Here is a 26,552-nt window from a genome sequence, read left to right on the forward strand (position 1 = left end):
CTTGTGATGAGTCCAGCAGAAGTGACTTCCAAGGCAAGGTCATAAAAACTAATGCAGTTTCCCCACGCTCTCTTGTAGACTTCAGCGGCCATGTTAGCAGCCCAATGACATGAAGGCCACCATTTTGTGTGGAAACCCAAAAGCCCATGCAAACAGACCACACAGAGAGAGAAAGAGATTCCCAGCCATCTCTAGCTGCTCCAGCCATCCATCTGCTCTGCCAACTCCAGCCATCAACTGACTGATGGCAACCACATGTAAGAAGTGCCCAACGAAGACTTCCTGAATTCCTGACCCACAGAAACCATGGATAGTAATAAAATGGTAGTTGGAGATTAAGCCAGTAAATTTTGGTATGAAATTACACAGCAATACACAACCAGAATACCACATCCTAAGAACACGACTATGGTTAGAATGTTTCGATATACAATCTTTTCCTTAAAAGATAGATCAGACACTGTTGGTGCTCTGTCCACACCCCCTTGGCTTTCTTTGTTTCCATACCAGCTGTCAACTTCTTACTGAAAGCCACTGTCACTCTCTGCTTGGGGGCTTTCCTAGCTGCAGCATGTGTGGGCAGTGAGAGCCAAGCCTGAGGTACCAGGGAGTTATTCCCTCCAGGGAAGCATTTAGTTAATGAAAAATGGAAGTTTCTGGATAAATACTTAATTCTTTGCCCCTCAGATGGGAAAATTCAAATGCAGGTTCTGCCACATCTCCCCAGGTGCCACAGTGGTAGCAGACTCAATAAGACACTCCTCTGGCTGCCTTGCTGCCCCTGCCCATTGATGCTTCCTGGTATCACATTCAAGCACTGTCCACAAACTATCATCTCAAGTCAGCTTCTGAGGGAACCCAGATGAAGATGATGGGGAACCAGGCTAAAGGGCAGTAGAGGATGGGGTCAACTAAAACCCCAGCTCTTCCACTGCTGCTTCATATGACATGAGTGTCGAAGGAGCTGATGAAAATGGAGCCGGCTGGTGCAACCGCTATGGAAGGCAGTGTGGAGGTTCCTCAAAAAATTACAAATAGAATTACCATATGACCCAGCAATCCCGCTCCTGGGTATCTACCCAAAGAATTTGAAATCATTTATACATAAAGACACGTGTGCTTCAATGTTCGTTGCAGCTTTGTTTACGGTGGCCAAGACATGGAAACAACCAAAATGTCCTTCGATAGATGAATGGATAAAGAAGTTGTGGTATATATACACAATGGAATACTATTCGTCATTAAGGAAAGATGATATAGGAATATTTGTGACAACATGAATGGATCTTGAGAGTATAATGCTAAGCTAAAATAAGTCAGACAGAAAAAGCAGAGAACCCTATGATTTCACTGATATGTGGTATATAAACCAAAAACAACAAAAGAACAAGACAAACAAATGAGAAACGAAAATGGAGCTGGTGGAAGTTATAGGAATGGTTGCAGTGAAGTGGGCTTCTTGAGTTCTCCTCCAGAACTTACTACAAATTGAACATCTATAACCCTTCAAAGGACTCTGCTCATCACACAGAACAGCTAAGAGACTTGCAGGATTACTTGAAGGTGGGCAAATTGGGCGAGCTGGGGAAGAGGGAAGGGAGTGGTGTGGAGATGCGGCCCACATCCATGGCTGCAGGGACACAGGGTCTCAGGATGCACACCAGAGATTGCAGCAATAAGGCTCTGGGCTCTCTCCCTGCGACCCACAGATGATCTCTCCTGCGGAGAAAGCAGTGTATCCAGCATCCAGCCTTTGAGGCAGCAACCTCAGCTGAGATCTCCAGCTGGGCCATAGGTTGGGCAAAAAATAAATGCCATACCTGGGCCTCTCCACTGATTCTTTCACAGCAATCCTACCCCCACCGTTCCAGAGTCTCAAGCTGGTCCCTGAACTGAGGAGTAGTGTCAGATTACAGAGGAGCTGTAGCGCTTAGGATCTGGAAAGAACCGGTTTGCTGCTGTGACCTCAAGAAACCAGGCAGGTACACAGAGGACACTGGCATTCCCAGCCCCCATCTTTTCTGGGCTGCTTGCAGGGCAATTACAGCTGTGAGACACTCGCAGGGGTCAGCAGTGGGTGGCAGAGGCAGCTCTGGGCTTTCAGCAGCTCAGAAATCTGGTGCCCCCAAACCCTCCCACCCCAGCAGAAGAAGGGCCCTAAGATTCAGGAGACCTAGGCGCAGGGAATAAGCTGAACTCCCAGTGGCTGGCTGTGGTGCTCTAAGCGCTCATTTATGCAGGCGAGAGCAGAAACTGCACTGACTTTGTAAAAACTAACAACTATACCACATAGCCCCACTCATCTAGAACTGCAGTGCCGGGGTAACTCTGGACACCAGGTGGCCGGCTCCGCCTCCACAAGATGCAGAGGAGTCTTTGTACAGCAGAGGAAAACCTGGAGATAGCTTGATGGGCTTAAGCCAAGACTGGCACTGCCTTTTTGTTGTTGTTGTTGTTGTTGTTGTGTTTTGTTGTTGTTGTTGTTTTAGTATTATTATCATTTTTAACATATATATATATATATATATACACACATTTTCCTCTTTCTCGCTCTTCTTTTCTTTTTTCTTTTCCTTACTCTACTTTTCCTCCCTCATTTTATTTTTCTGTATTGATTTTTTGTTTTTGTATTTTTTATATTTTTTGTCTGTGTTAAGCATTGGTTATCGGTTCTTTTTACATGTAAGTGGATTTGTTTTTTTTCATTGTTGTGGTTGTTGTTGTTGTTGTGCTTGGTGATTCGCTTTGTTCTGAAATTGCCCTACACCAGGGCCCAGCCCAAAAGGCACAAGATTCAACATATCCAGAGGCCAACTACAGACCAAAACAGAGTATTACTGAGTTTGACTTACAAGTGACACACCCAGAGGGAATTCTCTACAGGCACAAGAAGCCGTAGGGGCCAAGCCTCATTTGAGCGGTCAACCCTCACGCAGCAGAACATCCACTGTGGGCAGAACTAAGTCTCACAACTAGTCAGCCTAGGAGTCAATCCCACCTACTGACAAGTCAAAAGCAATTAAAGCTCAACTTTAACAGCACAACACACACAAAACAAGGGTCACCTCTGGAGTACATGCACAGGAGAATAGGGAAGTGGTGCAACTCAGATATAAAGGACACATACTACCTAAGACCACTCAGCAAAGATTGAGAAAACTAGGAGAACTGCCTAATACATCAAAGCAAAAAAAGAGAGTCAGCCATAATGGGGAAACAAAGAAACATGTCCCAAATAAAAGAACAGAAGGAATCTCCAGAATTGGAACTAAATGAAATAGAGGTAACCAAACTATCAGGGACAGAGTTTAGAACACTGATGATATAAATGTTTAAGGAGCTTAGTGATGACATAAAGAAGGATAGAGAAATCATAAAGAACAACCAGTTAGAACTAAAGAAGACAATAACTGAAATAAAGAACTCACTTAAAGGAATTACCAGTAGGTTAAATGAGGCAGAGGATCAAATCAGCGATTTAGAAGACAAGTAAGCAGAGATCACACAAGCAGAACAACAAAAAGAAAAAAGAATGAAAAACAATGAAAATGGTTTAAGAGACCTCTAGGATAACATCAAGTGCAACACGTGCATCATAGGAATACCAGAAGGAGAAGAGAGGGAGCAGGGATCCAGAATATATTTGAAGTAATAATGACTGAAAACTTCCCTAACCTGATGAAGGAAACCAACATACAAGCCCAGGAAGTGCAGAGAGTTCCAACCAGGATAAACCCAAACAGGTCCACACCAAGACACATTATAGTTAAAATGGCAAAGGTTACAGACGAAGAGAGAATCCTAAAAGAAGCAAGAGAAAGACAGTGGGTTACATACAAGGGAACTTCTATCAAACTATCAGCTGACTTTTCCACAGAAAATTTGCAGGCAAGAAAGGAGTGGCAGGAGATACTCAAAGTGATGGAAAACAAAGGCCTACAACCTAGATTGCTTTATCCAGCATTTAAAATTGAAGGAGAGATAAAGGGCTTCCCAGAAAAGAATAAGCTAAAGGAATTCATTACCACTGAGCCAGTATTGCAGAAAATGTGAAAAGGGCTTCTGTAAGCAGAAGACAGATGAAAACAATCTAACTAATAAAGATCAGAAATACAAATAACAAAATGGCAATAACTATGTACCTATCACTAATCACTTTAAATGTAAATGGATTAAATGCTCCAATCAAAAGACACGGTGGCTGAGTGGATAAGTAAACAAGACCTATGGGTATGCTGTTTACAGGAGACTCGTTTCAGATCAAAAAACACACACAGGCTGAAAGTGAGGTGTTAGAGTAAGATATTTCATGCATATGGAAATGAGAAAAAAGCTGAAGTTGCAATACTTATATCTGACAAAATAGACGTTAAAATGAAGTATATATTAAAAGACAAAGATGGACACCACATAACAATAAAGGGATCAATCCAACAAGAGGACATAACACTAGTAAACATCTATGAACCCAACATAGGAGCACCTAAATATATAAAGCAGATATTGACTGACATAAAGACAGAGATCAACAGTAACATTATCATAGTAGGGGACTTCAACACACCTCTGACAAGGGACAGATCCTCCAGATGGAAAATCAATATAGAAACAGTGACCTTCAATGACACATTGGACCAGTTGGATTTAATCAATATTTTTAGAGCATTTCACCCCAAAGCTGCAGAATACACATTCTTTTTTAGCACACATGAAACATTTTCCAAGATAAGTCACATGTTAGGCCACAAATCAAATCTCAATAAATTTAAGAAAACTGAAATCATATCAAGTATCTTCTCTGACCACAGTGCTATGAAATTAGAAATCAATTACAAGAAAAAAACTGGAAGACACACAAATACATGGAGGCTGAATAACGTGTCACTAAATGGGTCAAAAATGAGATCAACAAAGAAATCGAAAGATATCTCAAGACAAACAAAAATGAAAACATGATGACACAAAATCTATGGGATGCAACAAAAGCAGTCCTAAAAGGGAAATTCATAGCAATTCATGCCTACCTAAAGAAACAAGAAAAACCTCTAATCAACTGTTTATCGTTACACTTAAGGGATCTGGAAAAACAACAGTAAAATAAGCCCAAAGGCAGTACAAGGAAGGAGACAATAAAGATCAGAGAGGAAATAAGTGAAATAGAGACCCTCTCCCCAAAACAATACAAAAGATCAATGAAACCAAGAGCTGGTTTTCTGAGAAAATAAACAAAATCAACAAACCTTTAGCCAGACTCATCAAAAAAAAGAGGACCCAAATTAATAAAATCAGAAATGAAAGAGGAGAAGTGACAACAGACACCACACAAATAAAATAAATTTTAAGAAATTACTATGAGCAACTATTTGCCAAGAAATTAGACCATCTGGAAGAAATGGATAATTTTTTTAGAAGCATACAAGCTTCCAAGGCTAACTCAGGAAGAAACAGAAAACCCGAATAGACTAATTACTACCAGGGAAATTAAATCGGTAATCAACAAGCTCCAACAACAAAAACCCTGGACCAGGTGGCTTTACAGGTGAATTTTACAAAACATTCAAAAAAGAAAATTATCACCTATTCTCCTCCAACTATTCCAAAAAAATCCAGAAGGAGGGAAGTCTCCCAAACACTTTTTATGAGGCCACTATCACTCTGATCCCAAAATCACACAAAGACATTACAAAAAAAGAAAACTACAGGCCAATATACTTAATGAACATAGATACAAAAATCCTCAACAAAATATTAGCTAACAGAATTCAACAATACATTAAAAAGATCATACACTTGATCAAGTGGTATTCATTCCTGGCATGAAAAATTGGTTCAATATCCGTAAATTAATTAATGTGATACACCACATTAACAAAATGAAAAATAAAAATCATATGGTCATATCATAGATGCAGAAAAAACATTTGACAAAATCCAGCAGCCATTTATGATAAAAACTCTTAAGAAAGTGGGAATAGAGGGACCATATTACAACATAATAAAGGCCATACATGATAAACCCACAGCTAACCTCATACTCAATGGAGAAAAGCTAAAACCATTCCCCGTAAGATCAGGAACAAGGTGCCCACTTTCTCCACTTATATTCAACATGGTGCTGGAAGTTCTAGCCATAGCAATCACTCAAGAAAAAGAAATACAAGGCATCCAAATTGGAAAGGAGGAAGTAAAATTGTCATTATATGCAGATGACATGATACTATATCGAGAGAACCCCAAAGACTCCACCCAAAAACTTAGAACTGATAAATGAATTTAGTAAAGTAGCAGGATACAAAATTAATATTCAGAAATCAGTTGCATTTGTATATACCAATAATAAACTATCAGAAGGAGAAATTAAGAAAACAGTGTCATTTACGATTGTTTCAAAGACTACAAAACACTTAGGAATAAATTTAACCAAAGAAGTAAAAGCCATGTACACAGAAGGCTCTGAAGAGAGAAATTAAAGAAGATACAAATAGATGGAAACACATACCATGCTCATGGATAGGGAGAATTAATATAGTTAAAATGTCCATACTGCCTAAGGTAATATACAGATTCAATGCAATTCCTATCAAACTACCAAAGACATTTTTTTACAGAAATAGACATACAATCCTAAAATTTATATGGAACCATAAAAGAACCCGGATTGCCTCGGCAATCTTGAGAAAAACCAACAAAGTGGGAGGTATAATGATACCTGGCATCAAATTACACTACAAGGTTAATGTAATCAAAACAGCATGGTACAGGCATAAAAACAGACACATAGATCAATGGAACAGAATAGAGAGCACAGAAATAAATCCATGCCTATATGGCCATTTAATCTACGACAATGGAAGCAAGAATTTACATTGGGCTAAAGACAGTCTATTCAATAAATGGTGGTGGGAAAACTGGACTGACACACGCAAAAAAATGAAGCTGGATCACCTCCTTACACCATATACAAAAATAAATTCAAAATGGATTAAAGACTTAAATATCTGAAACCATAAAACTCCTTGAAGAAAATATAGGAAGAAAGTTTGCAGACATTACCCTTAGTGATATTTTTACTGATATATCCTCTCGGTCAAAGGAAGTAAGAGAAAAAACATATGGGATTACGTCAAACTAAAAAATTTTTTCACAGCAAAGGAAACCATCAACAGAACAAAAAAGGCATCCGATTACTTAATGGAAGAAGATATTTGTCAGTGATATATCTGAAAGGGGTTAATATCCAAAGTTTATTAAAAGAGAAGCTCAGGGCTGGCCCGGTGGCTCAGGCGGGTGGAGCTCTGTGCTCCTAACTTGGGCCAGTGGGCTCTCAACCACACGGTTGCCAGTTTAATTCCTCGACCCCCGCAAGAGATGGTGGGCTGCACCCCCTACAACTAGCAACAGCAACTGAACCTGGAGCTGAGCTGCGCCCTCCACAACTGGAAGGACAACAACTTGAAGCTGAACGCCACCCTCCACAACTAAGATTGAAAGGACAACAACTTGACTTGGAAAAAAGTCCTGGAAGTACACACTGTTCCCCAGTAAAGTCCTGTTCCCCTTCCCCAATAAAATCTTAAAAAAAAAAAAAGTTCATTCAACTCAACACTAAAAAAACAAACAACCCAATTTTAAAAATGGGCAGAAGAGACATTTTTCTAAAGAGGATATACAGTTGGCAAACAGACATATGAAAAAATGCTCAACCTCACTAATCATTAGAGAAAGGCAAATAAAAACAATGAGATACCACCTCACCCCAGTCAAAATGGCTATCATCAATAAATCAACAAATAACAAGTGCTGGCGTGGATGTGGAGTAAAAGGATCCCTTGTGCACTGTTGGTGGGATTGCAGATTGGTGCAGCCACTGTGGCAATCAGTATGGAGGTATCTGAAAAAACTGGAAATGGAATTATCTTATGACCAGCAATTCCACACCTAGGTATCTATCCAGAGAAATCCAAAACACTAATTCGAAAAAATGTATGCACCTGTATGTTTATTGCAGCACTACACACAATAGCCAAGACATGGAAACAACCAAAACGCCCGTCGGTAGACGACTGGATTAAGACACTGTGGTACATTTATACAATGCAGTATTACTCGGCCATAAAGAAGAATGAAATCTTACCATTTGCAATGATATGAATGGCCCTAGAGAACATTATGCTAAGTGAAATAAGTCAAACAGAGAAAGACAAATACCATATGATCTCACTTGTATGTGGAATCTAAAGAATAGAATAAATGAGCAAACTGATCAGAAAAAAATAAATAAATAATAATAAAGAAAAAGAAAATGGAGCCTGTGTCTGTGCCCCACCTGAGACTAGATCAGGAAGGGAATTAGCTCATCCTCATTTATGGCCTTTTATTAGGCATGTAGAAGATGTGGATGTGAACATCCACACAAATGTATAAATAATGCATGTGTCCCGAATGGGTAATTTTGTCAAATGCAGACTTTGCCTTTCCTTGCTCCAAATTTTGAAAAATATTTAAGTCAATAAGAATGTATTGCATATTGACTGTATGCCCAGTGCTGATAGACAACACAAGTCCAAGAGAAAAGACACAGCCCAGAGTCGGAGCACTTGGAATGTAGTCGGAGAAACAACCCATACTCACAGCAAAAAACACAGGAAGAGTACAGAGACTTGGGCAGGTGAGACGCTTGCAGAGAAAGAAACTCCATGCTGAGCAGTAAAATCAAGATAGTGATGTCACCCACCTTCTATTTCTAGGGCATCCACATAGCCTGGTAAGCAGAGGGCGCAGGCACAAATCAATCTGGTGGGAACCCAGGGGATTTACTTGGTACCTGACTGAAGACTACACCGTCATGTAATTGCCATTCAATGAGTGCTTCTCATGCTTTGCGCCTCTTAAAGTGCTTCCCATGTCAGACAGCCTCCAAGGGCTTTTTATATGCAATGTGGTGGCACTTTATAAAGTATTGTTCCTGAAGAAATTGCACAATACAAAACCTGCATAATTCAACACTAATTCCAAAGAAGGGTGTGAGTATTTCTGATTATGAGACATATGACAACAGCAAAAACTAGTGTACAATTCCCTTGGCCTGTCAGCTTTGAAATTATACAATTCCTGGATTCATTTTTATTTCATGGGCACTTGCTTTATTTCAAATTTAGGGCAAATGAAACAACTAATATTTTATATTATTCTAAACTAAAAAATGTGTCCTCATTACTTGCCATCATCTTCATTTTTATACTAACAATTAATTCTTATATTAATAGCAATATAATAGTTCTTTAATATCTATAAAGAGCTTTATATTTATTAAGTGCCTACCATAGACAAATCCTTAGTATAAATGTTAATTCATTAAATCTACTAAAAAGTAGATGTTACTATTAGCCCAGTCTATAGATGGAAAAATGTAAGGCCCAGAGAGGTTAAATAGCTTGCCCACAGCTATACAACTGGTAAGTGATAGAACTACAGCCAGGCAGTCTGGCCCTAGAACCTACTACACTCTCAACCACTAGGCTCTACTTTCTCATTTAATCCTCATAGAAACCCTGTGACAGAGGTATTGCTTTCCCGTTTTACTGATGAGAAAGCTGAGGCTCCAGAGAGTTAGCCAGAATTCCAACCCAGGTCTATCCATCTCTAAAACCCACGCTGCTTGCCTCAAGCTTGGCTGTGTCCCACCTGCCTCCTATTTCCCCGCTGTATCAGTGCCAAGATAAACTTGGTCCAGCACTTACCAAGGCTGCCCTTATCAAGCCAAATACTTTTAATTCAATAGATACATAGACAAATGAAAAAAATTCATCTTTACCGACACTGTGAAAAATTCATCTTTAACGACACTATGAAAGCATAGTGTCGTTACACCAACGACAGCAAACATTTATAAGTCCCTATGACAAACCAGGCACTGTTCTGGGCACCCTCCATGCTTCAGCTCGTTGAAGCCTCATAACAACCCATGAGATCAGCATTATTATTCTTCCTCCAGTGGTACAGCTCACAGAGGCTAGGAGAAGTGGGATGTAGGAGCAGGCACTGCAGTTGTTTCTCTCAACAGCTGTTTCTCCTCAACTAGGAAAACTGAGAACAGACTGGGTTACCAGTCCCTCCTCAAGCTCTCTCACAAAGATGCAGAGGAGCTTCGATGTACATACAGTATCAGAGAAAAACCGAGGCAGGGGAGGTGGATTTGCTCAGAGGAAAGCAGCGACTCAAGGGATGTCCAGAGGTGGAAAAGAACACTAAAGGCTTCTTCCACTACGCCCCAGAAGTCCCAGAAGATCTGGGGTACCAGGTTAGAGAAACTCTTGTGAGCTTCTGGGAGAACTGGTGGGGGAACTACGTCCACGGCCACCAGTACGCCCTCTAGAGGGCGTCAGTGAGCAGAGCCCAAAGGCAAAGAGGCGCAAAGGGCTTGGCCTGGAGGGGAAGAACAGGGAATAGCTAGGAGCTTCAGGGGACAAATTACACAGTCCTAATGAAGTAAGAGTGTCCCCAGGGACCTAGCATGACTTTGGGACCAATGGTTGGATACTAGACTGCCTCCAGAAATGTTCTGTGGCCTCAGGCAAGTTGGCTCTCTTTAGCCAGGGCAACAGCAGTGGAGGGAGAGGCTCAGCTACAAACAGCCATCTTTGAACATCCCCAGTCCTTGTGGTAATGAATGCTTTAGTCCTAAAGGTGCAGAGGATCTGGATGATGCACCAGAATGTCCCCTACATTAATGTAGATGGACTCATAGAGTATGTATGCTCTGTGTGTGACTTCTTTCTCCCAACATAATTCCTAGGAGATCCATCCATTCCGTGGCACATAGCATTCATTCTTGTTGCTAAATAGTATTCCATTTAATGATGTGGCACAATTTATTTATCTATTCCACTGTTGAGCAATTGGTTTGTTTCCAGTTTGAGGCAATTGCAAGCAAAGTTGCTATGTATATCTCTTTTAGCAACTCTATTGAGGTACAGTTCACATACCACACAATTCACCCTTTTAAAATGTACAGATTCAATGGTTTTGAGTATATTCTTAGGTATGACCATCACCACAGTCAATTTTAGAACATTTTCACTTCAAAAAGAAATCTTGTACTCATTAGCTACCAGTCTCCTATTCCCCTCTCATCACTATTCTCAGCCGTAAACTGCTCATCTATTTGTCTCTAGGGTTTTGCCTATCCTGGACATTTCATATAAATGGAAGTTTGTATGTGGTTTTCGGTGACTGACTTCTTTTACTTAACCTAATGTTTTCAAGGGTCATCCATGTTGTGGCATGTATCCATACTTTATTCCTCTTTTGACCAAATAATATTCCATTGTATGAATATGCAATATTTTGTTTAGCCATTCAACAGTTGATGGACATTTGGATTGTTTCCACTTTTTAGCTATTATGAATAGTGCTACTACGAACATTCATGTAGAAGTTTTTGTGTAGACATATGTTTTCATTTCTCCTGAGTATACATGGAAGAAGTGGGACTGCTGGTTTTATGATTACATGGTAATGTTAATTTTCTCAGGAACTGCCAGACTGTTTTCCAAAGTGGATCCACATCCTCACATACACTTGTTCTTGTTTGTTTTTGTTTTTATTTTTATTGTGTTATCCTAATGAATGTAAAGTGGTATCTCACTGGAATGTTGTCAAACATTTTTTCATGTCCTTTTTGGTCATTCTTCTTTTTCTTAATTGTTTGATTTTTATTACTGAGTTGTATGAGTTTTTTTGTATATTCTAGATAGAAGTCCTTTATCACATATATGATTTGCAATTATTTTCTCCCATTCTGTGAGGTGTCTTTCACTTTCTTGATAGTGTCCTTTGAGGAACAAAAGTTTTTAATTTTGATGAAGTCCAATTTATCTCTTTTTTCTTTGATGTTTGTGCTTTGGTGTTACATCTAAGAATCCACAGCTAACTCCGAGGTCATAAAGATTTACCCTGATGTTTTCTTCTAAGAGTTTTATAGTTTTAGCTCTTCTATTTAGGTCTTTGATCCATCTTAAGTTAATTTTTTATATGGTGAGAGCTAAAAATCTAACTTCCATCTTTGAATGTGGTTATCCAATTGTCCCTACACCATTTATTGAAAAAACTACACTTTCTTCATTGGATGGCATTGGCAACCGTTATTGAAAATCAGTTAACCATAGATAAACGACTTTATATCTAGATTCTCAACTCTATTCCGTTGAGCTACATATCAATCCTTGCCAGCACCACACTGTCTTGATAACTATTGCTTTGTAGGAAGTTTTGAAATGCAGAAGTATGAGTCTTAACATAGCTTTTCTTGTAGCCATGTCCAATCATTGCTCTTAAAGCTATGCCTAGGAGTGAAATTGCTGGTACACATGTGTGGGGACAGAGCCAGGAGTGCAGTTTCCAGGCTCTCGGCCTCATGTGGAAAGGTGCTCACTCGGGTAGTAAATGGCCATCACCTGTGATTGGATGGCCATCAGCTGTAGCTAGTTGGCCGTCAGCTGTAACCAGTGAGCCATTGGCCACTAATATAACTGCCATGGCTATGCTAGCAGGAAATGGGAGCTAGCAAGAAGATGGTGGCTGAGCTAGCAAGAGCAGATTGCAGTTAGCAAGTGAGGTTGGTTTGCAGAGAGAAGTGGTTGCGGATAGTGTGGCTTCTGCTTCCTGTGTCTCCAACCCAGCCATCAGCGAGAATATAGTGGTGTGACTCCCCTATCTATGGCTCCATGGGTGTTCCTTTTTTGGCCTCACTATGTCCTGCGTTCTTATGTGGGGAGCAGGACCAGAGACCTCGCATGAGTCCCTGCATGGCAACATGTGTTTAGTTTTAGTAGAAGCTGCACAATAGTTTATTCAAGTTGTTTTTAATAACATATGAATATGAGATTATACAAATCAATTCAATCTAAATCAAACAAACACCTATACGTAGTGTATTGCAACTGTCTTTATGTTGTAATGGTGAGTAGTAACGTTAGTCCCACAAAGTTTTTTTTATGACTTGTTGGTCAACAAGTTCCTTGGAAGTGATGATCTCAGGGAGGCAAAGTCCTCTATGTAAAAGGATTTGGGTTGCCTTGGGGTGTTACCCTTGGCAGCATATAGCATCTTGCTCAAAAAAACAGGAACCAGAGAAGAAACCAAAGTTGACAACCCAATTGGTGATCCTCCATTGAGCAAGGCAGCTAGAATTAAAGAATCTTTGAGCAAATTAGGAAAGTCACACCTATGGAGAAATGACTGGTACTCCTCTGGATGCACCAAAACTCCCCTTCTTCTGCTGCTCCAGCCCCATGCCTTGGTTCAGGGTTGGTGGACAGAGCCAGGCAGTCCTGGATCTCAGCCTCTACTAGCCACTCTCCTGAGTGGACACCCTGTGTTTCACTACACTTGGGAGTCCTGCCAGAGACTGACGTGCTCTGTATGGTTATTGTCAATAAGGTACGAGAACCAAATTCAAATGTGAAGGGACTTTGTCACCAACCCTAAGCACCCTGGTAGATGCTACACATAGGCTGCATTTCTTGCCCACTGCTTCTCTGGCCCACCCTTGGTAGCTGTGGCCAATGGTGCAGGCTGCTTTAGTTTGGGTTTCCCCCAAAGAGGAGCCTGAGACAGGATTTGTGTTCAGATGGTTTGTTTAGGAGCTGATCCCAAGAAGCCCTGTGTGGGAGTAATAAAAGTCAGGCATAAGAGAAGCCAATAAGCATTAGTGTGTTACCACAGTGGCACCAAGGGCTCTATCCCCTCAGGATACTCTGAGAGTTTGTGGAGAATTGTCCTTCTGAAAGGCCAGGGCACTGGAATGCTTTACAACTAATTCTCACCCCTCATTGATTGAGGGTCACTCCCGGGGTGTTAACTCCCTGGCACTTATGGTCTGCCCATGCATGATGAAGGAAACTCAGTAAGTGAGGGAACTATCTGCAGGCCACCTCCAGAGTAGGCTAAGGGAGTATGGGCAGGGTACTGACAGCATCTGCTACAATCCCAAAACTCAGAATTCAGATTTTCTCTTGCTCATCATGGGTGTACTGGTTAAACCATTCAGATTATAACAGAATAGCGTGTGGGACACTGACTATAGTCTATGTTCCCTCCTCTATCACCCCAGAGGTTGGAGGAAGGATGGAGAGAGTGGTGAAATGTTGATACAAAACTGCAAAAAGACCACAGCCTTGAGCAGATAAACTGTGCTTGAATGAATTGCTTGTTCTCAGAAGAGAAGGAACTTTACTTGAATGGTTAATTTATTGTCACACGTTGCAACAGCCAAAGATCACCCTGCAAAGATTATTATTTCTCCAGAGTGCTGCAGACAAAAGAAGTTTTCATGTGCTTCTTTTCCTTTTAATCACCAGATCCTATGGCCAGGCCAAAATATTTGAAAGTAAATTGTGAGTCTCTTCTGCCAGCTGGGGGCATGCTGAAACAAAAACAAGATTATTTTTTTTAATATTGGGGTGACAATTGTTCGTAAAGTTACATAGGTTTCAGGTGTACAATTGTGTATTACATCATCTATAAATCCCATTGTGTGTTCACCACCCAGAGTCAGTTCTCCTTCCATCACCATATATTTGATCCCCTTTACCCTCATCTCCCACCCCCCACCCCTCTTACCCTCTCGTAACCACTAAACTATTGTCTGTGTCCATGAGTTTTTGTTTCTCACTTGTTTGTCTTGTTCTTTTGTTGTTTTTGGTTTATATACCACATATCAGTGAAATCATATGGTTCTCTGCTTTTTCTGTCTGACTCATTTCACTTAGCATTATACTCTCAAGATCCATCCATATTGTCACAAATGTTTCAAAAGCAAGACTCTTACTGGCAGAGCTTGCTGGCCCAGAGATCCTTAATCCAATCGGACTGATTTTAACACATTCGTTCCCATGTTGCATGAACATACCTTCATCCTTGAAAATGCTAAGCCAAAAAAATCTTTTCTGCTTGTTATCAGTTTGTTTACAATTTTAGGTTTACCTGTAGCTCATACGTTGTGTAAATCTAGGCCAATTGAGGGGGAAATCTCCTCAGGGTTCCCATCTAATTTGTAGATAAATGGACGATGCAACTATAGGGATCATGAAATGGAGCACTCTGTGATTCCATGTGGTGGCTTCACACAGGAGCTATTCTGGAAAATAAAGACAACTTAGGGAACAAGAGAGTGTACGCATCACAAAATAATCCTGAAGGTCATAGGCCGTTTTAAAAGGAGCCCCATAAAAACGTTTGGTATCCATAAAACTTCTTGAGTGAGTTTCAATCAGTTGAGCCAACTCAGTTGCAGAAAATCAGAGAACGCTGCTGAGATTAACAGTCTCTCAGGTTCACAAGTAGGAAAAACTCTAGGAATGAGTCAATGCTGCTGAGTTTTAGAGTGAAGAAAGAAAACTAAGCTAAGCCCCAGTTCAGGAAAGGTTGAGGATATTTCTGCAGATGCCCTCAGAAACATACTTAAAAGTCCTTTAAAATCCTAAATGAATACCCTTAGGAAAATATTCAGGATTCTCAATAGTTAACCAACTGTTTCTTCATGTTTATACAATTGACACATAACCTAAAGCTGAGATTTACTTTATCCAGCATGCAAAGCTTGGTGTTTCAGCTGGTACCTATTTGAAAATTGCTAAGTTATAAAGGGAAGTCTTCCTCAAGACATTACTGTTTCCCTGATAATAAGACCTAACCGGAAAATAAGCCCTAGCATGATTTTTCGGGATGACGTCGCCCTGAGCATAAGCCCTAATGCATCTTTTGGAGCAAAAATTAATATAAGACCTGGTCTTATTTTCAGGGAAGCATGAAAATATAAGGAAAAATACTGTCATTTTCTTTCTTTTTTTTTTTTAATTAAAGTTTCTTGGGGTGACAATTGCTAGTAAAGTTACATAGGTTTCAGGTGTACAGTACTGTAATATATCATTAGGTTGGTGCAAACATAATTGTGATTTTTTGCCTTTTTTAACCTTTTAAACCGCAATTACATTTGTACCACCTAATATATATATCACATTGTGTATTCACCACCCAGAGTCAGTTCTCCTTCCATCACCATATATTTGATCCCCTTTACCCTCACTACCACTTCCTCTCCCCCCTTACTCTCTGGTAACCACTAAACTATTGTCTATGTCTATGAGGTTTTTTTTCATTTGTTTGTGTTGTTCCTTTTTGTTTTCACTTTTATGTACCACTTAACAGTGAAATCATATGGTTCTCGACTTTTTCTGTCTGACTTATATCGCTTAGCACAATAATCTCAAGATCCACCCATGTTGTCGCAAATGGCATTATTTCCTCTTTTCTTACAGCAGAATACTATTCCATTGTGTATATATATCCTATCTTCTTTATCCAATCATCAATGAAAGGACACTTTGGTTGTTTCCATGTCTTGGCCACCGTAAATAAAACTGCAATGAACATTGGTACATATATCTTTATGGATAAATGTTTTTAGATTTTCAGAATAGACACCAAGGAGAGGGATTGCTGGGTCTATGGTAATTCTATTCTTAATTATTTAAGGAACCTCCACACTGCCTTCCATAACGGCTGCACCAGTCTGCATTCCCACCAACAGTGTATGAGGGTTCCTTTCTCTACACAGCCTCTCCAAGACTTGTTACTATTTGTCTTGTTGATGATAGCCATTCTGACTGGGGTGAGGTGATATCTCATTGTTTTTATTTGCATTTCTCTAATGATTAGTGATGTTGAGCATTTTTTCATATGTCTATTTGCCATTTGTATGTCCTCTTTGGAGAAATGTCTTTTGAGATACTCTGCCCAGTTTTCAATAGGGTTGTTTGTGTTTTTGTTATTGAGTTGTATGAGTTCCTTATATATTTTGGATGTTAGCCCCTTATTGAAGGCGCTGTTTGCAAAAATCTTTCCCATTCAGTTGGTTGCCTCTTTTTTTTGCTGGTTGTTTCTTTTGCTGTGCAGAAGCTTTTAAATTTGATATAGCCCCATTCATTTACTTTAGCTTTTACTTCCCTTGCCTTTGGAGTCAAATTCATAAAATGCTCTTTGTACCCAAGGTCCATAAGTTTAGTACCTATGTTTTCTTCTATGCAGTTTATTGTTTCAGGTCTTATGTTTAGGTCTTTGATCCATTTTTTAGTTAATTTTGGCACACAGTGACAGATAGGAGTCTGGTTTCATTCTTTTGCACGTGGCTTTCCAATTCTCCCAGCACCATTTATTGAAGAGGCTGTTTTTTCTCCATTGTATGTTTCAAGCTCCTTTGTCGAAAATTATCTGTCCACATTTATGGGTTTATTTCTGGGTTCTCAATTCTCCTCCATTGGTATGTGTGTCTGTTTTTCTGCTAATATCATACTGTTTTGATTATTGTTGCCCTGTAGTATAAACTGAAGTCAGGGAGTATGATACCTCCAGCATTGTTCTTTTTTCTTAGGATTGCTTTGGCTATTCGGGGTCTTTTGTTGTTCCATACAAGTTTGATGGTTTCTTGTTCTATTTCTTTAAAAAATGCCATTGGGATTTTGATGGGGATTGCATTAAATCTGTATATTACTTTGGGTAATATGGCCATTTTAACTATCTTGACTCTTCTAATCCATGAGCATGGAATGTCTTTCCATTTCTTTGTGTCCTCTTCAATTTCTTTAAAAAACATCTTATAGTTTTCAGCATATAGGTCTTTCACATCCCTGGTTAAGTTTATGCCTAGGTATTTGATCCTTTTTGTTGCAATTGCAAAAGCAATTTTTTTTAAATTTCTTTTTCTGAGATTTCATTGTTAGTATATATGAATGCAATGGACTTTTGTACATTGATTTTGTAGCCAGCAACTTTACTGTATTCGTTGATTGTTTCTAATAGCTTTTTGGTGGAGTCTTTAGGGTTTTCCATATATAGCCTCATGTCAACTGCAAAAAATGCCAATTTAAGTTCTTCATTCCTAATTTGGATGACTTTTATTTCTTTCTCTTGGCTGATTGCTCTGGATAGGACTTCCAATACTGTGTCGAAAACAGAGGTGATGGGAACAGCCCTGTCGTGTTGCTGAATGTAGAGCAAAGGGCTTTGGTTTTTCACTGTTAATTATGATATTAGCTCAGGGTTTGTCATATGTGTCCTTTATTATGTTGAGGTATTTTCCTTCTATACCTATTTTATTGAGTGTTTTAATCATAAATGGATGTTGTATCTTGTCAAGTGCTACATGAATAGATGAATATAATCATACAGTTTTTGTCCTTTATTTTGTTTACGTGATATATCACATTAACTGATTTGTGTATGTTGAACCATCCCTGTGCCACTGGGATGAACCCCACATTTCATGATGAATAATTTTTTTAATGCATTGTTGCATTTGATTTGCTAGAATTTTGTTTAGGATTTTTACATCTGTATTCATCAGAGATATTGGTCTGTAGTTTTCTTTTTTTGTGTTTTTCTTACCAGCTTTTGGTATCAAGGTAATGTTTGCCTCAAAAAATGAGTTAGGGAATATTGTCTCTTCTTCAATTTCTAGTAAGAGTTTGAGTAGAACAGGTTAGATCCTCTTTGAAGGTTTGGTAGAATTTACTAGTGAAGCCATCTGGTCCAGGACTTTTGCTTTTGGGAAGGTTTTGGATGACTGATTCAATTTCTTTACTGGTGATCGGTCTATTTAGATTTTCCAATTCTTCGTGTTTCAGCCTAATAAGGCTATATGTTTCTAAGAAATTATCTGTTTCTTCTAGGTTATTGAATTTGGTTGCATATAATCCTTCATAGTATTCTTGAATGATACTTTATATTTCTGTGGCATCCGTGGTAACTTTCCCTCTTTCATTTCTGATTTTGTTTGTATCTTTTCTCTTTTTATCTTATTTAGTCTAGCCAAGGGTTTCTCAATTTTATTAATCTTTTTAATGAACCAGCTCTCTGTTGCATTAATTTTTTTCTATTGTCTTTTTGTTCTCTATTTCATTTAGTTCTGTTCAGATATTTGTTATTTCTTTCCTTCTGCTGACTTTAGGTTTCATTTGTTCTTCTTTTTCTAGTTCTTTGAGGTGTAATATAGCTTATTTTTCTGGGATTTTTCTTGTTTCTTGAGATAGGCCTGTAATGATATAAATTTCCTTCTTAAAACTGCTTTTGCTGCTTCCAAAAAATTTTGGTAGGATGTATTTTCATTCTCATTTGGTTCTATGTGTCTTTTGAGCTTTCCTCTAATTTTTTTTTGACCCAGTCGTTCTTTAAAAGTATGTTGTTTAATCTCCACATATTTGTGGGTTTTGTGTGCTTTCTTTTTGCAGTTGATATCCAATTTCAAAACTTTGTGATCAGAGATTATGCTTGAGATTATTTCAATCTTCTTAAATTTGCTGAGGCTAGTTTTATGTCCCAACATATGGTCTATCCTTGAGAATGTTCCATGTATAATAGAAGAGAATGTGTAGTCTGATGTTTTAGGATGAAGTGGTCTATAAATGTCAGTTATGTCCATTTCATCTAATGTGTCATTTAGGGCTGATATTTCTCTATTTTCTGTTTGGATCATCTATCCATAGCTGTCAATGACATATTTAGGTTCTCTACTATAATTGTGTTTTGGTCAATTTCTCCCTTTAGTACTGTTAGTAGTTGCTTGGTATATTTTGGTGCTCCCTGATTGGGTGTGTAAATATTGGTGACTGTTATGTCCTTTTGCTGTATCATTATTATGAAATATCCATCTTTGTCTTTTGTTACCTTTTTCACCCTGAAGTCTGTTTCATCTGATATCAGTATACCTATACCTGCTTTTCTCTGTACACCATTCATTTGCAGTGTCAGTTTCCACCGTTTCACTTTGAGTCTATATTTGTCCTTGTAGCTGAGATGTGTCTCTTGGAGGCAGCATATGGTTGGGTTTACTTTTTTTGATCCAATCTGTGCCTTTTTATTGGTGAGTTCAGCCCATTTACTTTTAGGTTGATTATTTGATGTATGAGGATTTTCTATCATTCAAGCTTACGTTTTCTGGTAGGCTGTTGTCTCCATTGTTTCTTTGCCTTTTTGTTGCTGTCTATTATTTCAGTGTGGTGGTATTCTATGATTTTTCCCTCTGTTTCTTCTTTTTTTATGTTATACATTTCAGTTCTGGATTTTTTTTTTTTAGTTGTTACCATTAAATTTATGCAAAAGAAAGTTTCATATTTAGAGTATAACACTTTATTCAGCATGCTTCCTTTCTCAATTCCCTTGTCCCAGTTCAGACCTTTACCCTCTCCTCTTTGTTTTTGTTGTCACAAATTATCCCTATTGACGCTGTGAGTTGATTTCTGTGCTGCAGTAACAAGTTGTCTTTTTCCTTTTTTTTTCTTTGAAGTGTTTTTTTCTTCTTTCACTGTATGTTATGTTTCATGTATAGTGTCCTATTTGGTGTAGGGGTTGACATTTCCTGCTTCTGTCTGTCTGTTCATAATGTTACTCATGGTTTGGTATTCTTTTGCTTTTTTCTTTCAGGTCGAATAGATTCCTTCAGTATTTCTAGTAGTGCAGGTCATGTGTCAGGAAACTACCTCAGTTTCTGTATGTCTGGAAAGGTCTTTATTCCTCCCTCATATCTAAAGGATATCTTTGTGGATGTATTATTCTTGGCTCATAATTTATCACTTTCAATAGTTTGAATATTTGATTCCACTCCCTCCTGGCTTGTAGAGTTTCTGCTGAAAAACATCTGGTGATAATCTAATGGGTTTTCCTTTGTAGGTCACCATCTTCTTTTCCCTGGCTGCCTTGAGGATTCTTTCTTTGTCATTAATTTTTGACAGCTTCAATACAACGCACCTTGGAGAAAGCCTGTTGAGATTGAGGCAATTAGGTGTTCTATTTGCTTCTTGGATTTGAGGATCCAGTTTATTTCACAAGTTTGGGAAGTTCTCATCGACTATCTGTTTGAATATACTCTCTGTCTCCGTGTCCCTTTCTTCTCCTTCTGATATGCCCATTATTCTTATATTGCTTTTTCTGATGGAGTCAGAAAGCTCTTGTAGAGTTCTTTCTTTTCTTTTAAGTCTCTCTCTTCTTCCATCTGCTTCATTTCCAGATTTTTGTCTTCAATGTCACTGATTCTTTCCTCCACATGATCAAATCTATTACCTAAGCTGGCTATTTCATTCTTCATTTCTTTTATTGAGCTGTTAATCTCCAGAATTTCTATTTGGTTCTTTTTTTGGTAAAATGTTCATTTTTGACATTGGTAAAATGTTCATTTTGTTCTTTGATTGTGTTTCTTAGTTGCTTAAACTGCCTGTCTGTGTTTTGTTGCATCTCGTTTAGTTTTTTCAAAACTGCAATTGTGAATTCTCTGTCTTTCAAGTCACATATTTCCATGTCTTTAAGTTCATTTTTTGGAGACTTTTCATTTTCTTTCTGAGCTGTCTTGTTACCTTGGTTATTCATAGCAATTAATGAACTATTATTTCTGTCCCTAGGCATCAACAGGAGTGGGTTCTGCAACAGGTTGATAAGAAGAGGTCTTTCTTTTGCTTTCCAGTAGGTGTTGGTGGAATGTTTTATTTTATCTCCCACGGTAGAATCCTTTTATTTTCTCTCACACTGTGATGTTATATTTTTTCTGCACTGTTCCAGCTCCTTACACAATGGGGAAGGGTGGTTTCCCTGGAAGCTGGGCTTCTCTTCTGTGAGCAGGTCTCCTGGGTCACAGGGCACCAACTCCATGGGGGGATTTAGAGAGCTTTTGAAGTTCCAAAGCTCTCCCTGCACCAGTTTCAGAGCCTGTGTTTATCAGTGGCTCTGTTTACCCAGGCAGGGATCTACCCTGATAGGTGGGGTTGTGGGTAGGGTGGGTTGTGAGAGGTGGCTCTGAGAAATGGTGGCAACCACCAGCACAGCCAATCCTGTACCCAAGGCTCCCTCCCTTTTGTCGAAAGTGGTTGGGCCAAAAGTTCGTGGCTGTGGGCCGTGGTTCTCAGAACTTTCTTTTGATGTGACATTGGTACCATTCTGCTTCTAGTACTGGGAGGATGGATTGTGGTGTCCATGCCTATGTGTTCTGTCCTCTGCTTGGCAGTAATGGCTTAAATCACCCTTACTCTTTTCACTCTAGTTTTCACTCTTTTTTCCTCAGTCTTTGCTCCAAGGTCTCTACCTTGACATTGGGTTCAGCCGTGTTATATGCTGATCCCTCAGGCGGGACTGTGGGCCATCAGGGAAGCACTAGGAGTCCGAGTTCTTCCCTCTCCTGTGGCTGTGGTAGTTCCAGAATACATTGAGCTCAGAGCTCTGAGCTCTGTTCTTCATCCTTTGCCCACGCGGCCCCCATCTCCACACTTCCCTCATCCCCTGCTCACCGTATTTGCCCATCTTTAGGTGATTTCAGTTGCACATCTCTTAGTCTTGCCTGTCTGCTATGCAAGGAGTCCTTTGTGGAATTATAGCTGTTCAATTTATTGTAAATTCCAGGGGGAGATTTCAAGAGGTTAAGCTCACACCGCCATTTCTATGAAGTAATGAAAAACACTGTCATTTTCAAGGTCATACAATGTTGTGTTTTAATTGAGAAAAAGTTTTAAAGGATGCTTATAAAAGAGGCACAGTAAAGACAAAACTTAACATATATTCTAGATAGTGTTTTATGTCACTGCCTTGTAATTCGTTCATTCATTCATGCGACAAAGTAAGATTTGCAGTTCAGCCATGTATTTGTTTGACAAAGATTTGCATGAGTTTTCTGCCAGATTCTCTGCTGGACACTAATGATATAACTATGATGAAGACAGCTAGGTTCCTGACATCTTGGACACAGGTGACAAGTGAACTGTTTGATATTATGCATGGATGCCCATTATTTTTAAAAAGTATTAGATAAAACCCAAAATAATTTTAATAGCTAAAAATCCAAAGGATCGATTGCTTCTCAGCCTTTTGGCTAAGATCAAGTGTAAAAATCCAAAGGATCAAAAGCAAAGAAGTTGAGGCTGCGTTCTGAAGGAGGAGTAAGCAAGCTTGTGTATTTCCAGGTACTGAAGCCATCCTTTTTCCTGTAGCAGATCTCCACCTGAACCAAGGGAATATCTAGCCTCTCTCACCTACATAACATGCCAGTAATGATACCTAACTCATAGGGTTGTTTGAGGGTATATGAACAAATGGTTTAGCTTGGTGGCACCCAATATTCAATCAATGTGACCTGCTGTTACGTAATTAACTCACATGGCACAGTACTTGGCACTAGAAGTTGTCTATTAATATCGATTCATTTCTCTTGCAAAACAGACACACACACATATACACACACACAACCGTAAGCCAGGGTCTCCAAAGTACAGTATGCATAACAATCCATTGGGTGAAGAAAAATTATATCAGGACTTCTATTTGTAAGTTTTTATATAAAAATGGCAACATGATTAAGATTTATTGAAATATATTATATAAATTGACACTACTGTCGTTCCTTGGTCTGTATGTGTCAGAGTTTTGCATTATTGGTACCTGAAGTACCATGGTAATGTGGGAATCTCACTACTCCAAAGAGATGACACCCTTGTTTGGCGGTGTTCTAGCTACTATAATAAAGAGCACTTTTGTGAGAGTCTTTAAGTGAATATACAGATTACATAAATCTACCTTTAATTAAATTAATACTCCCAATTTGGGAAAATGACTTTATTCTAGCCAAGAAATCATGAATTAAAGACAATCTTACTATTAAAAGCACAAAGAAACCCCAAAAATGGCAGAGCTGACCCTTTCACTCCCATTATTCCCCAATAGCCTAATTACAAGATAAAAAACTATAATGGTCTAATTCATGTGACAAGAATTCAGCCAAAAATATTGAAATTATGAATGGGACTACTGGAAATAAGAATATACAATCATTATCGTGGACAATGAACCTAACTCTATGTGTATGTTGTGGTTTGAAAATGTCAGCTGATGGTATTATAAAGTCATGATGGTAACCAAGATATGTATACAGTAAGCATTCAGCGTATCAAAGAGAATATCTGCAATTTTTTATAGCAGTGTTTAAAGTTGTGAGATACTCAGTCCTGTAAATTATCAAAGTTTCACTCAGCTTAATGAAAAATATTGAAGGTTTTTTAATGTGTTTATTTATTTATTTATTTTGAAGTTTTTAAATAAAGGAAAACAAGAGGCTACTTACCACTGGATAAACCCTTTACTTTATGCCACAGTAAAAATAGCTTGCATAATATAGAGACTACAATATGGCAGGAAGTTAAAATGCCTTCCTTTGTTAGCAACACTATTGGAAATGCATAGCAAACAATGCTGAAAATTTAAATATATCCACATTAGAACAAACTATGCCTCAAAAGATTTGCCTTTGAGTTGAGTGAAAGAACAGATATTTCCTACATGTCTCACTTTGTAGTGTTTGCTAGATTCAGTTTTAATAATGAAATACACCAAGGGACATTTTTTATGAGCCACTAAACCCTCATATTCTCAATAGTAAATGATGAAAAATAATATATGGGGAGGAAATCTGTAAGTGTAATCACTAATGGAATGGTTGAATTACTGATTCTTTTTTAAAAAGAATAACAGTAAAGTTTACAAAGAAAATATAACATAAAATGAACTTAGTGCATCATTCTTAGCAAGCTAGTGCAGCACCATGTCGAAGCAAAATAAATAAATAAAACAGGGCAACAAGATGTCATTTATGAGGTTAAATTCATAAAAACAAAACTAAAAGTGTGGTTGAACCATACCACATTTTGTAATGAGCATAAGAATGACCATGAAAATTCTTCAAACCAAACAGTGATAACGTACCTAAAAGAACAGAGAAACTTAAAAGGGTTCCAGATTTCTAGAATTTCCTGTGATGACAGATAACTGTCACTAGTATGTGACCTCACAGATATTTTCTGTTTGTTTAAATAAATAAACATATAATTTGTTACTTTAAGGTAAAAAAGAGTTCCCTTTACTTAACAAGGAAAGAAAAATAGTAATTGATTTTTAAAAGAACACATGCTGTGACGAAGGTTTTTGAAACACGTATGTTTTGAAATGTTTTCATCATCATGCAAACATATTTATTGCACGAAACTCTAATATTCACACCCTCAGAGAAATAATTTTTAACATCTTAAAATCTTCCAAACAAAAAAGTTGTCTTCATTCTGAGCAAATTTTCAAAACTACAAAACTACAACATTTTTTCAATTATTTTGCAAGATTGATACAGGGGAAGATTAGAGTTAACTAGCCAAATTCCAATCAAAATTTTTTAAAATTGAAGGATAAGATTGAAAATATGTTTATAATCTCAAGATCCATCCATGTTGTCAAAAATGATCCTATTTCATCTTTTCTTACTGCCGAATAGTATTCCATTGTGTATATATACCACAATTTCTTTATCTATCAAGCGAAATAAGTCAGACAGAAAAAGCAGAGAACCATATGATTTCACTGATAGGTGGTATGTAAACCAAAAACAACAAAAGAACAAGACAAACAAATGAGAAACAAAAACTCATAGACACAGACAATACTTTAGTGGTTACTAGAGGGTAAGGCAGGAGTGGGGTGGTAAATGAGGGTAAGGGGGATCAAATACATGGTGGTGGAAGGAGAACTGACTCTGAGTGGTGAACACACAATGGCATTTATAGATGATGTAATATACAATTGTACACCTGAAATCTATGTAACTTTACTAACAATTGTCACCCCAATAAACTTTAATTTTAAAAAAATGTATGTTTAATGACTTAGCCCAGCCATTGATGCACTTCTTCTATTTGGATATGCAAAATTTTGTGAGGTATCTGTGTTTTTTTAATAATATATACTTTTTAAATTTTATTGGGAAATATTGGGGAACAGTGTGTTTCTCCAAGGCCCATCAGCTCCAAGCCATTCTTCAATCTAGTTGTGGAGGGCACAGCTCAGCTCCAAGTCCAGTCCCCATTTTCAATCTTTAGTTGTAGGGGGCGCAGCCCACCACCCCATGCGGGAATTGAACCAGCAATCTTGTTAAGAGCTCACTCTTTAACCAACTGAGCCATCCGGCCTCCCCATGAGGTATCTTTTTTGAGACATTAAGATTGAAATGAATTAAATATAGAATCAGACCTTCAAATTTACCACATCACACACAAAAATCAATTATTCCTTAATGTTATCAAATAAATATTTGGTGTTCAAATTTCCTATTGTTTCATACATGTCATAATATTTCAGTTTGTTTCTTTAAATAAAGAAACAAATAATGCCCACACGTTGCATTTGATTGCTATGTCTTTTAGGTCTATTTTATTCCATAGGTCCTCCACTCCCATCTTTTCTTTATTTGCAACTTATTTGTTGAAGAGAGTAATTGATTGACCCATATGGCTTCATGAAGTCTGAATTTTGCTGAGTCCATGGTATAGTTGATCATGTTCCTTGGTCCTAAAAAAACTTTTTGAAGGACTTCAACATGATCAACAGTGGATGCCTTGCCAGAATATGGTTAGTGAGCATAGGTCCTTCTGTATTTTCTATTTCTAAACTGACCATCCCTACTGCAGTCTTTCAGAAGTGGG

Source organism: Rhinolophus hipposideros, assembly GCF_964194185.1.
Source record: "Rhinolophus hipposideros genome assembly, chromosome: 22".
Lineage (NCBI taxonomy): Eukaryota > Metazoa > Chordata > Mammalia > Chiroptera > Rhinolophidae > Rhinolophus > Rhinolophus hipposideros.